The following is a 14,087-nucleotide window of genomic DNA, read 5'->3' as shown; positions in this document are numbered from 1 at the left end:
TTCTAATGCATCCAGCTTTAGATACCAGCATTCAGTAATATACTATGGTTTATGCAGTTATTAGGTTTTCTATTGTTGTGGTTTAATTGATAAGTCATGTCCGGCTCTTTTGCCACCCCTTGGACTGTGGCCCACCAGGCAAGAACGCTGGAGTGGGTTTCCATTTCCTTCTCCAGGGGATTTTCCTGACCTAGGGGTTGGACCACCATCTCCTGCATTGACAGGCAGATTCTTTACCACTGAGCCATCTGGACTTGCAGTTAAAAACTGAATATACATAAAAACATTGACATATTCTTTCAGATACTTATTTTCCAAGTACTAGCTGAGTAAATTGAAATGAGTCAATACTTTTGTTTATTTTACCCAATGAAGATGGGTGGTCAGGAGATCAAAAGAAGACTCATCATGTTCCGCTCAAGACCGTAATCATCTTTTTGAGTTCATTCTTCATGAGCTTGGTTCTAACAATCCTTGGGAGCCATGGTACTGATTAGGAAGAAAAATCTCTACTCTGATCATTCAAAAGAGTGAAAAAAAGGTACGTGTTTGATTTCATAAAAGCCTTCTGCTTATGCTGGAGATACAGAGCACATGCTTAGAATGGGCGGCTGTCTGATGTGTTTCATTTGTGATGCTGGTTGTTGGGGGTGAGGAGGTAGGACTGAAAACTTTAGAGAGGATAGAAGAGGGGGGCAGGAAGAGAAGCTGCAGCAACTGGAAGTCATTTCAGAAGGAGGGTTTAAACATTTGCAGATGGTTAAACATTTGCAGAAAAGAGAAGACTTGGAAAATGCGAGAACTCTGAGCTAAATTATTGTGGATTCAAAGATTAGACATTCATTTGATTTGTTTCAGGTAATGCAGGGATTTTTAGAAGGATATATGTCAGCATAAAGAAGCTAAGAATCTCGATGACTCTGCCAGGCAGACGATAGCTTAGGGGAGGTTAGCTTACCAATTGGCAAGAAAACTGTGGCTTAGAATAGCCCATGGAACATTCAAGCCCAGCTCTTCCCCTGAGACTCTACGATCCTGTGTTACATCTGCTGAACTGGTCAATGCAGAAGTCATTCTGGGACTAAAGGAGATTCACACATCTAAGGTGGCCTTGTGGAGTTATGAGCCTCAAGAAACTCTCATAACTGTTTGGCTCCGACTCTCTTCTGAGGCAGGTATTTGATAAGCAGCAGGTTTAAGCAGCAGGTTTTAAGGGGTTACCTGTAGCCCAAAGGGACCCTAAAAATTTAAACCAGATTCATTGCTAAGGTTGACTTGAGTAGCAAATACTTGATGGTGAGGAGAAGGCTTAAGTTTCTCAGCTCCTGGCACTATTTTGAATTGAAGCATTGAAGTTCTCACATTAAAATGTGTGAATGGAATAGGACTCAGCCATAAAAAGAATGAAATAATGACATCTGCAGCAACATGAATGGACCCAAAGATGATCACACTAAGTGAAGTAAGTCAGAGAAAGACAAATATCATATGATATCATTTATATGTGGAATAATCTAAAATATGACACAAACGAACTTATTTCCAAAACAGAAACAGACTCATAAATATAGAAAGCAATCTTATGGTTACTAAAGGGGAAAGGAGAGGGAAGGGATAAATTAGGAGTCTAGAATTAGCAGATACAAACCATTGTTTATAAAATAGGTTAACAACAGGGGAATTATATTCAACATCTTGTAATAAACCATAATGGAAAAGAATATGAGAAAGAATATATATATATATATACCTATTTTAGCAATTAACTATATTTCAATTTTAGAAACGTATGTGTGTGTATGTGTGATAACACACCTCATCACTAGTAATTTAGCAAATGAATTAGGCAGTAATCTAATAACAAAGGGCTGATAATTTCAGGAATGGCAGCCAGAAAGTAGCTGTAGGAGTAACCAGTTACATTAATTTTCAGTAATTTCTTGGGTCTTTTCTTTAGGGGAAGTGATTGGGAGACAGAAGAGACAGAAGGAGAGAGAATATGTAGTTGGACATCTGCTCTGGGACAGGCTCAGGCACTTTCTGAGGCTTCCAAGGGTAGGCAACTAAGCCTCAGAATCCTTCATCACTTGGGTGATGAATGAGTGATGGCCGATCTTCAAAGCTAGATGTAGTCTTCTGAAAGCACTGTATTTGTGGCATTAACTATTTCACGGGAAAGGTGGGAAAATCCAACCTGTGTTGATTTCTGATCATAGTTTGCATTAGATCAAACTAAAGCTACATCATTAACCTCGGCATGGGAGTCTCCTTGGCTGCAGCCGACTGACCCACACCAAGTTACAAATATTTGAATTCACCGATGCTGTTTGGGAATTACTGCAAGTGTAACAATGACACATTGTTCAGTTCTAAGCACTTTGTGAGGACCTGTCTTGAGAAGGGTTTTACTTCAAAATTATGAGGCAAAAGGTTGAGATTAAGGCTTAAAGAAAATAACCTTTGGAATTCAGCCTCCAGTAGGGGAACTGGCAAGCAATCTGCATTCAGTACTCTTTCAGAAGTGTCCTGAACATAGCTGTGTTCCTAGAGACCAGGCTTGCCAGGTGGGGCTAAAGAAAAAGAAAAATCCAATCGTGGGAAAGAACGCGAAAAAAGGAAGCAAGGAAAAATATGGAAAAGGCAACTCAATTCACTGGCGCGCTTATCTGTTCCTCAGTGAGCAGCCACTGGATCAGCCACTGCCTCTGCCCCCTACCCTCAACTTTCAGGGGGCCCCTTCCCCACCCCGGGACAGGTTAATCTGGTCAAGAACTGCATGAGGATCAGGTAATTGTCTGGGGAGCCTTGTGTGGGAGGAGCAAGCAGTTATAAGACCACAGTCCTCTATTGGCTTAAGTTCCACATTGTGGAGGACACTCTGATAACCCCACCCCAACATCCATCTCACCCCCCCGCCTCACGGTTTAGCCACCAGGTATGGATGGGTGAGCACTGGCTAGTCCAGGCTAACAGGGAAATTCCATTTGCCTGGATCTGGGGACTGGTTAGGGTTCATCTGAGCAGGATGAGCACAATACGTTCTTTGTCTGTCTGTGAAGGCAGAAGTATTAGACCCAGTTGCTGCTTACAGCATCTTGAAATCTCAAGAGGGAAGTCACCTTGCATATAAGCTGACATAGGCAAGAAAGCAGAGCTGTGAGAATAAGAAGAAATGGCCTGAGCCATCACTCATCATGAGTACCTTCACGCTTTTCCCATCAGCGTCCTTCATAGTTCACATAGGCTTTGGGACTAAGCACCTGAAGAAACACAAATGTCACTGGCTGCTATGTGATCGGTGTTAAGTGGGAGGGAAAGCATTCCATGGCCGAAAGCATCTGTGAAATATTGAATTACACAAAATGCAGCCGTTTGTAAGCCATTTATAAATGAATACATTTTATAAACGTCCAGGAAGGAGCTCTTCTGTGAAGGGGTATATATAGACTTATTCAAGTTAGAATCAAATGGACTATTTGTTTTTGTTTTCATTTGTTTTCTGAGAACACATTAGGCTTTTGAGAAACTCGGTTTGGGAAGATTTACTGAGTCATTGTCAGGCCTTTATACTCTAGGGAAGTAGCAAAAGAGAGATGGACAGTAGGCTCTGGGCTTGGAATGCGAGACAGAAGCCAGGCCGAGAAGCAGAAGTACGCCTTCCTTCCCAGACCCACCCAAGAGCTCCGGAAACTGAGAGGACTTGTTTAGAGGGTGACCCGCTGCGCTGGTTGTGTGCCATTGTCACCTCGGGGCTTTCTAGGAGGACTCCATCCCCACTCATACTCTAATTCAGCAGACCCTCAGGGTCCCAGGCAAAATTATATACATATACATATGTGTATGTGCTTAGTCGCTCAGCCGTGTCTGGCTCTTTTCGACCCTGTGGACTGTAGCCCGCCAGGCTCCTCTGTCCGTGGGATTTCCCAGGCAAGAATACTGGAGTGGGTTGCCATTCCCTTCTCCAGGGGATCTTCCAGACCCAGAGGTTGAACCCACGTCTCCTGTGTCTCCTGCATTGCAGGGAGATTCTTTACCCACTGAGCCATCAAGGAAGTCCATACTTTTGAAGATAGATATAAAAAAGCTTGACGGATATTGTATATTTATATCTTATATATAATAATAACTGTCTATAGCTACAGATGTTTGTTTTATGATGATAGTGAACTTTCTCACTTTAAGAGGAATGGTAAGTAACCTAATGTCTCTTGCTATAAGACACGGACACAGAACAATTAATACAAAGAACTGCCATATACTTTTTTCCCAAAGTCTCTAGTTCCTAACATTTTGATACTTCTGTTTTATCATTATGTTTCTATCTCTATCTATCTATGTATCTATCTTTATCTATTGTCTATCTTGTGAGCTCTTTCCCTGAAATAATTGAAAGTTGCAGACATAATGCCCTAGTTTCACTAGATATGACCATGTGAATTTGTTAAAAAGACAAGGACATTCTCCCACATAATAACCACAACTCAGCCATCAAAAGCACGGAGTTGACACTTACACAGTATCACCATGTACTCCATTCATGCCACTCAAATTTCACTTATTATTCTAGTATGTACCACACACCCCCCCATTTTTTTCTTCTGTTTCTAGTTCCAATCCAGGATAATATGTCACCTTCACTTTTGATGTCTCTTTTATCTTCAATCTGGACTTGTCTTTCATGACTGCTATATTTTTGAAGATTTCCACCAGTTGTTTTGTAGAATCTCCCTCAGTTTGGGTTTGTATGGTGTTTCCTTATGATCATACTATTTGCATTTTGCCAGAAATATCATGAAAGTGGGGGTTTCCCTAGTGACTCAGATGGTAAAGAATCTGCCTGCCGTGCAGGAGACTTGGGTTCGATCCCAGGGTTGGGAAGATCCCCTGGAGAAGGGCATGGCAACCCACTCCAGTATTCTTGCCTGATGAATCGCATGGACAGAGGACTTGGCAGGCTACCATCCATGGGGTCGCAAAGAGTTGGATACTATTGAGCAACTAACACACATACATACACATCATGCAAGTGGAGTTGTGTTTTTCTCAGTGAGTCATATCAAGTGACATATAATGTCAATCTGTCTCATTATTGGTGATGCTTATTTTGATCTCTGATCAGAGTCAGGCAGGTGTATTTAAAATAGTAAACCTGAGGTTAAATGCCACCATTCCAACTCTGAGAGGTGCCTTTCCTCCAGCCCCACACAAGAAGATAATAAAAGAACCCAGAATGAAAACAGCACAAGAAAGGGTATTTACTATGGGCAATCAGATTTTCTTAGTTTAATAATTTCCTTGATTATGAATGAGAAGAAAAAGCTGGTTTTTCTTTTTCTCTTGTCCAACAGAAAAGGGCATGTTATGGTTGGCACATTCAGGAAGTATCGAGTTTGCTGTTAAACAGATTATAAAACATGCTTATGCAATAGCAAGCCATGAGATTATTCTAGGTCATGTTTCTGTTGCTTACTCAGTCATCTATTTTCATGAATCAATTTTAACCTCCAAAGTTATCCAGTGTAATCCAAACATTAATAGTGCATAACTTGCAAATGGTTCAGAGAAATGACAACTTAGGGCTGGAGATTATAAGTGTGGAGCAGCTGTTTTCAAAGGTAAGTGGCACATTGTGGAAACAAGGCAGATAGCCTTCTAAAAAAACACACAGAATCCCTCGTGGGATGGAGGAGCACCAGAATTCTTAGACAGTGCAGGCTTGGAGCAGCAATCTGTCTAAAAAATGGATGGCTAAGTGTTGTCTTCAAGGTGTATCATAGGCAGCATGCTTTTTAAACTTAGATTGCATACAACAGATCAGTGGAAGTATAACTCTCTAAATATGCTTTTATACCCACTTCACATACTACTGAGATAATGTCCATTATACATATCAAGTAATAAGATTATTTTTATACATAACAAATGGCCTAAACCAATCTGAGATGATCATGAGGGTCTTCCTGAGAAATTTCAGCAGTTTCTTCTAACAGGCCAGTGGGCCTTACTTGATCCACACCAGATAGTATGTCACAATTCAAGTGAGTCTCCAGGAGAAGTCCAGACATACATACATGTGTTAACAAGCAGGCAGGTACAACTCATAGCTTTGGACAGCTCCCTTTCTGCTTCTGTGGATATCAATCAGCATCAATTAAGCACGGATTGAAGGGGACTTGCTGACATACAACAGGACTATACATTTGAGTTAGATCAAGGAAGAGGGTCCTGCAGGATGTGGAAGGACCCAGGGCAAAGAGGCCCTAGACCTCTTGAGAGTCACCAAAAAATCTAACGGTGCCACACAGCACAGATACACTGAGCTGGTTCTTGTGTTGTTGCTTTCTTATTGTAAGTTTCTCATTCTGCTTATTATAGAAAGATCAGTAAATACAGTCAACAAAAAATATCAGCAATCTATGATCCAATTTGTCATGGACTACCAATTTTAAACATGTAAATACATATAGATAGGTAGCTACAAAAAATATATATATTTTTTACAAACATGGGAACTTTGTTTTTCTTTTAAATGTGTAATTGTGTTTGAAGGCATGCTAACTCGCTTCAGTCATGTCTGATTCTTTGCGATCCTATGGACCCTATGGCTCCTCTGTCCATGAGATTCTCCAAGCAAGAATACTGGAGTGGGTTGCCATGCCCTCCTCCAGGGGATCTTCCAGACCCAGGGGTTGAACCTGCATCTTTTACATCCTCCTACATTGGCAGGTGTGTTCTTTACCACTAGCGCCACCTGGGAAGCCCAAATGTATAGTTAATAGCTTTCCATATCAATTCATGTATTTGAAAGTCAGTGCTGATTAATAGATTACTTAAATAGAACCAGTCTGCTACTGTGAGGCTCTTAGATGGTTTCTAACTTTTTGCTTTCACAAAAAATCCTGCCAGAGAACATCTTGACAAAATTCTTTAATCATTTCCTTAAGAAAAATTCCTGGAAGTAATGTTGCCAAGTGAAAGTTCATGCAGATTTAAGTTTTCTTTTCCTTATTTTCTTGTCCTTAAGTAATATATGTTCATCTTCTTAACACTTTCTTCCTATTTTGGTGAGAAAATAAATGCCACAAGAAGATAACTTCCACTCTCTCCCGCACCACTTCTACCACTATCTGACCTGAGCCCTGCCTTCCCTTCTTTTCAGGACTGGATGCCAGTCTCCCTTGCCTATACATGGACACTGCTTCAGCAAGAGTCTTTTCACTTTTCTGCACCATCAATCTTTCCCCTTCTTCCTGTGGATCATTATTATCAATAAAACAACTCTTACTTTTCCCATCTCTCTAAACAAATAAACAGAATCCTTCACTTGGCCCCATTTCCACTTCTAACTACAGATCTATTTCTCTTCTCCCCTCTGCAGCAAACTCTGCAGGAGTTGTCTTTGTTCACTGGTTCCAGTTCCTCCCATTCTTTCTTAAACTCACTTCAATAAGGCTTTTGTGTGCATACTCCACCAAAACTGTTCTTGTCAAGGTCAGCCATGACCTTCAAGTTGTTGTAGTCAATGAACAACTTTTCCTCTCATTTTACCTCACCAATCCACAGCAGTTGACCCTGATCCTAAATCTCTCTCCTTGAAAAAGGTGGGTTTTTTTGTTTTGTTTTGTTTTTTTCCACAAGGCTTAGAATATCAGAGCTCCTGCTTATCCTTCTTCACTTCTTCCTTCCCAGCATCCTTTGCTGGCTCATTATCATCTCCATGAACTTAACTCTAGAGTGTTCCAGAAGGCAGGGTTTAGACACCTCTTTGTTGTTTAAAGGCACTCTGTTGGTAATTTCATTCAGTCTCTCGGCCATAGACATGTTAACAAACTCCCAAGTGTAACACTCCAGCCTACGCTCCTTCTCCCACCTGTATCCCACCCCCAGCTCCAGATCCATCCCTCCTTGACATTGTGAATACAACATGTCCAAGACTGAACCCCTGGTCTTCCCCTTCCCAACTGTTCTTCCTACCGATGTCCCTATGTCAGTCAATGGCAACTCTAACTAGTGCCATAAACCTTAGAGTCTTCCTTGATCTCTCTTGGCCCTCACTCTATCCATCCAAACCTTCAGCAAATCCTGCTGGTCACATCTTCAGAATATATCTGGTACCATACCATTGTCACCACCACTCTGGTCTGAACCACCAGAACATCTTGCCTGGACTGTTGAAAGAACCTCATGACTGTTTTTCTTGCTTCCACCTTGCTCTCCGAGAAACTTCTTCCCAACACATCCGGAGGGGTACCAACAAGGGATGGGCAAGGGCATGTAACTCTGCTGCTCAGAATCAGACAATGGCTTTCCATCTCACTCAGAGTAGAAGTAGAGTTCTTGTGAAGATCTTAGTTTCACATAATCAGTCTCCTTGCCTTTCTAACCTCAGATACTGCTACCTTCCCCCTCTTGCTTGCTCTGTCCTTGCCTCATGCATTATTTGCATGCGTTATTTGTTCTGCATGGAAATGCTTCTCCACAGACTCCTGAAAGGCTTACTCCCTCACCTCCACTCAGTTTTTGATTAAATATCACCTTTCTCTGAGCCTTTCTTGACACTTATTTTAAAAACCACAATCTGGGGTTTCTCTGTGGTCTACTGGCTAAGTCTCTGTGGTCTCAAGGCAGGGGGGCCCAGGTTAGATCCCTGGTCAGAGAACTAGATCCTGCATGCCGCAACTAAGACCCAACACAGCCAAATAAATTAATATATTTATTTGGGTCTTAGTTATGGCATGAGAACTCTTAGTTGTTGCATGGGGGATCCAGTTCCCTGACCAGGGATTAAACCTGGGCCCCTTGCATTGGGAGCTTGGAAGCTTAGCTACTGGACCATGAGGGAAGTCCCCAAAATAAATATTAAAAAATAAAATAAAATAAAAACCACAATTCTCCACCCCATTGTTCCTGATATGCTTCTCCACTTGAGTTTTCTCCATATCACTACATACTTTATTATTTCCTTTGTTGCCTAGATCCTCCCATTAGAATCTAAATGCCATGAGATTTGCTGTTGTATCTCCTGCACCTGGAAAACCCCCAGCATGTGACAGGTGCTCAAGACATGTTTGGTGAGTGAATAAATCCTTCCAAAAAATAAGAAAAGTAAAAGGAGAGAATTAGAAAAAATAATCACCCATTTATTTGAAAAGGAAATTTTAGTCAGCCATGAGAAGGAAAGCAATCCTGCCATTTACAATAACATGAATGGACTTATGGACATTAATCTAAGTGAAATAAGTCAGACAAAGAAAAACAAATACTGTATGAACTCACTTAAAAATAATAGAAACTACAAAGGTTGTTAGAAAAAAGAGTAGAATGGTAGTTACCAGGGGCCAAGGGTGGGGTTTCTGGGGAGATGTTAGATAACGGGCAAAAAATTCCAGTAATGAGTTCTGAGGATCTCATGTATAGTATGGCGATTATAGCTAATAATACTGCACTATGTACTTCAAAGTTGCAAAAAGAGTAGATCTTAAATGTGTGCGTGTGCACTCTCTGTCGTGTCTGACTTTTCATAGCTCCATAGACTATAGGCCACCAGGTTCCTGTGTCCGTGTATTTTTCCAGGCAAGAATACTGTAGTGGGTTGCCATTTCCTACTCCAGGGGATCTTCCTGACCCAGGGATCAAACTTGTGTATCCTGAGTTTGCATTGATAGGCAGGTTCTTTACCACTAGCCCCACCTGGGAAGCCCCATAAATCTTAAATGTTCTCACCCCAAAAAAGAAATGGTAATTATATAATGTGATGGAGGTGTTAGCTAAAGTTATGATGGTAATCATTTTGCAGTATATAATTATCAAATCAACACACAGTACTTCTTAAACTTACACAATGTTATATGTCAGTCAGTTCCATCTCAGTAAAGCTGAAAAAGAATCACCCATAACCACAGTATCCAGAGAATCATTGCTTACATCCATATAAACTCACATTTCTCCCCCTGTATCCCTATGTATTTTTGGTGGGGTCACTATATGTGTGTGTTCAGTCATTAAGTCATGCCTGATTCTTTACAACTGCTTAGACTGTAGCAAGCCAGGCTCCTCTGTCCTCCACTCTCTTCTGGAGTTTGCTCAGATTCATGTCCAGTGAGTCAGTGATGCTATCCAAACATCTCATCCTCTGTCATCCCCTTCTCCTTTTGCCGTCAATCTTTCCCAGCATCAGGGTCTTTTCCAGTGAGTCAGCTGTTTACATCAGGTGGCCAAAGTACTTGAGCGTCAGCTTCAGCAACAGTCCTTCCAGTGACTATTCAGAGTTGATTTCCTTTAAGACTGACTGGTTTGCAAAGTTGAAAAAGACACATGTACCCCAGTGTTCATTGCAGCACTATTTACAGTAGCTAGAACATGGAAGCAACCTAGATGTCCATCAAAAGATGAATGGATAAAGAATCTGTGGTACATAAATACAATGGAATATTACTCAGCCATAAAAAAGAATGCATTTGAATCAGTTCTAATGAGGTGGATGAACCTAGAGCCTATTGTATCGAGTGAATTAAGTCAGAAATAGAAAAACAAATACTGTATACATATATATGGAATCTAGAAAGATGGTACTGATGAAATTATTTGCAGGGCAGCAGTGGAGACAGAGACATGAGAATAGACATATGGACACGGGGGCAGGGAGGAAGAAGAGGGCGGGATGTCTGGAGAGAGTAACATCAAAACTTACATTACCATATGTAAAATAGACAGCCAGTGGGAATCTGCTGTATGACTCAGGGAACTCAAACTGGGGTTCTGTAACAACTTAGAAGGGTGGGATGGGGAGGAAAGTGGGAGGGAGATCCAAAAGGGAGGGGACTTACGTATACCTGTGGCTGATTCATGTTGATGTTTGGCAAAAACCAACACAATTCTATAAAGCAATTATCCTTCAATTAAAAAAATAAATAAATTTAAAATTGAAAAAAAAACAAACAAACAAAGCTTGACTGGTTTGATCTCCTTGTGGTCCAAGGGATTCTCAAGAGTCTTCTCCAGCACCACAATTAGAAAGCATCAGTTCTTTGGCGCTCAGCCTTCTATATGGACCGACTTTCACATCCATACATGACTGCTAGAAAAACCATAGCTTTGACTGTATGGACTTTTGTTAGCAAAGTGATGTTACTCTATAGGTAGTTTAACAACCTGCTTTAAATTTTTTGATATGCATATAATTTAGACTTTGAACACATACCCCCACAGAGCCATTCAGAAATGACAAGTTACACCTTGCTTGGAGTTTACAAGGGTCCATTTTGCATCCTCTCCCCTGAAACTTGCCCTTACCAGATTTGTTTTTATATAATCCAACCAACATAATAAATTTGCCTCTGATCTTGAAATCTTTCTTAGCTGACTTTACTTTCAGTGGCTTCCCGGTTTCCTGTCCCCTTCATCACTTCTCACTATACACACATCCCTCCTCCTTCCCTAATAATTGCAGGGATTCAAGAGAATGAAAAGTGAACTGTCTTGATGGAGAACATTTCCAGAATTTCAAAATCTAACTTGTTAATACACAGAAAGTCTGATAGCTTGAATGAGGATGGCCAAGTATGAACACAGCTGTTATTCACTTGTGGTATTTTGAAGACTCTCATAAACTATTGCTGCCTTGTATAGTCAACCAGCTGTGCCCTGTGTGACTCCACAGGGTGCCACGGACACAGACCACAATGAGAAGTCACCCCCTCAGAGCTGTGCAATGTGACAGCCTCCTTAAAGGTCTGACTACATTGCACTCAGTTCAGTTTTAGGAATCGTTTCTGAGATGCTTTCTTCTCTGGCTCTGTCCTTCCCCTCACAATCTATGGAGTGTTTGTCTAAGAAAAGCACACTTTCTGGTGTGATAGTCAAATTTTTTAAAAAAATTATTCTTTTTAGCCCTTTCTCTGGTGGACAAGAAAGGCATGCCAGCCATTTGGTCCAGTAAAATGAGCAGACATGTCTGCCAAATGAGTGTGCTAACATTCTCTCCAAGGGGAGCTAGGGACGAAAGCAGACAGCTGAGCTTTGAAACCCATGACATCTCTGATGGGTCAATCAGCCTCTGGCTTCTTTGGACCTTGATGCCTTGTCTGCTTCATCTATTTATTCTGACCCTCAACCCCTAACTCAAGCCCCACGTTGCATGTGATGGGTCTTATGTGTGTGAATCTAATCTTTTCTCATTGCTGCAGGAACTTTTAAAACACCTTTTAGACCTCAGAATTCCTTTCTGCCAAACCAGGAATCCAACAAACGCTTATCCAAAATATTAGCCAAAAAAAATAGATCAAGGCAGAGCTGCTCTGGCTGAAAAAGTTCTACCTCTTCACCTGTAGGTCTCCTGGAAGCAGAATCTGAAAACCTGGCACCTCTGCTGGAACTCACGCACAAAGAATCCTCTTTCCTCCCATTCCTATGCAGTGTCCCCTAGATTCCCCTGGAGAGCAGAGAGAGGTCCCTGCTTAAGGTACAAAATGTTAGAGGACAGCACCGAAAAAACTCAGCAATGCAGATAAAGAGTATTATAATGTATTACTCTAACAATCAAAAGTAATGCAAAAAGTTGGACTTCCCTGGTGGTGCATTAGATAAGAGTCCGCCTGCTAATGCAAGGGACACTGGTTCAATAGCTGGTCTGGGAAGGTTCCACATGCTGCAGGGCAACTAAGCCCGTGTGCCTGTTACTGAAGACCGCACACTCTAGAGCCTGTGCTCTGCGACAAGAGAAGCCACTGCAATGAGAAGCTCATGCACTGAGACTGGAGAGTAGTCCCCGCTCTCCACAACTAGAGAAAGAAATGAAGACCTAGCACAGCCAAATAAATAAAAAGCAGTGTGTATGTGTCAAAAAAAATTTTTTTAATTAATGCAAAAAGTTAACGATGAACAAAATATGAACATGTTAGATAGAGTTAGATAAAGACAGGATTAGCAATAGTGCCACACTGAGCCACACCCGAACTTGAAACAAAAGGAAAAAGATGAGTCGTACTGAACTTAATCTTGATAATACTCTTTATCTTGATTACCTAGTTTCTGGTGTCCCTTTAAATTTTGAGCCCAAAGTGAGTGCTTCACGTCTCCTTACCTGCCTCTCCTGGTATCCTTTATATCCACTACTCCACATTGGGCTATAACTGACTGTTTCTCATGTCTCTCTTCCCTTCTTAGACTATACACTCCCTGAGTATATAAGGATCGTGTCATAGTAGTCAATATTTCTGATATATTAAGTTCATAGTAAGCATTTAATAAACATCTTTTAAATGAATGATTGGACTAGTAACTATTGGCTACAGGTATTTCCATCTAGCTCAACTTCTAACTAGCCCGGTGACTGAAGGCAAATGATCATTTCTCTGGTTTCGGCTTACTCATCTGTAAAATGAAAGACTTGGTCATCTCAAATGTCTTTCCTGTATCTGTGAATCGAAATCATCCATCTGTAGAAGCCCGTGCATGTGTGCTAAGTCACTTCAGTCATGTTCAACTCTTTGTGACCCCGTGGACTGTATAGCCCACCAGGCTCCTCTGTTCATGGGGATTCTCCAGGCAAGAATACTGGAGTGGGTTGCCATGCCCACTCCCCTGATCCTCCAGGGGATCTTCCCAACCCAGGGATCAAACCAACCCTGTCTCTTATGTTTCCTGCATTGGCAAGTGAGTTCTTTACCACTAGTGCCCCCTGGAAAGCAGCCTGTAGAACCCGTAGGAGCCCAAGTCTCCCCAAATATTCCCTGCCTCTTGGTTGATAGTATCAGTAAAGCAGCTGCAGGCGTGCTGGTGTTTTATAACAGAGTACAGAGTTGTATTTAGGAAAGCTATGGAGTTATCTGTAAAATGCCCTCTTGACCAGATAGCTGCTTTAAACTTACACATTGCTGAGACTGTATTTTCAAACCGCTTAGAGGGTAATTTCTCCAGTAATGCTGTCCTGGTTGGGAAATTCAGGCACTGTCCTTTAATTAGACCAATGTATGTTGTGTGTGTGTTAGTCGCTCAATCATGCCCGACTCTTTGCCACCCCATGAACTATAGCCCACCAGGTTCCTCTGTCCATCGAATTCTCAAGGCAAGAATACTGGAGTGAGTTG

The 14,087-nt window shown here is 41.4% G+C and overlaps 1 protein-coding gene across 2 annotated transcripts in view; it reads left to right on the top strand.

Moving 5' to 3' along the window:
* Window positions 1-14,087, top strand: part of POC1B (POC1 centriolar protein B) — a 168,040-nt gene that overhangs the window by 112,901 nt on the left and 41,052 nt on the right. For both annotated transcript variants that reach the window (XR_014083103.1, XR_014083099.1), the window contains one exon: window positions 8,976-9,071. The gene's annotated coding sequence lies outside the window, so the exon portion shown is untranslated. The remainder of the gene's footprint in view (window positions 1-8,975; window positions 9,072-14,087) is intronic.

The sequence above is a fragment of the Giraffa tippelskirchi genome, chromosome 4, assembly GCF_054371585.1.
Source record: "Giraffa tippelskirchi isolate mGirTip1 chromosome 4, T2T-mGirTip1v1.2.pri, whole genome shotgun sequence".
Taxonomy (NCBI): Eukaryota; Metazoa; Chordata; class Mammalia; order Artiodactyla; family Giraffidae; genus Giraffa; species Giraffa tippelskirchi.
The sequence above is the reverse complement of the archived record's forward strand: the minus strand, read 5'-3'. Positions and strand labels throughout refer to the sequence as shown.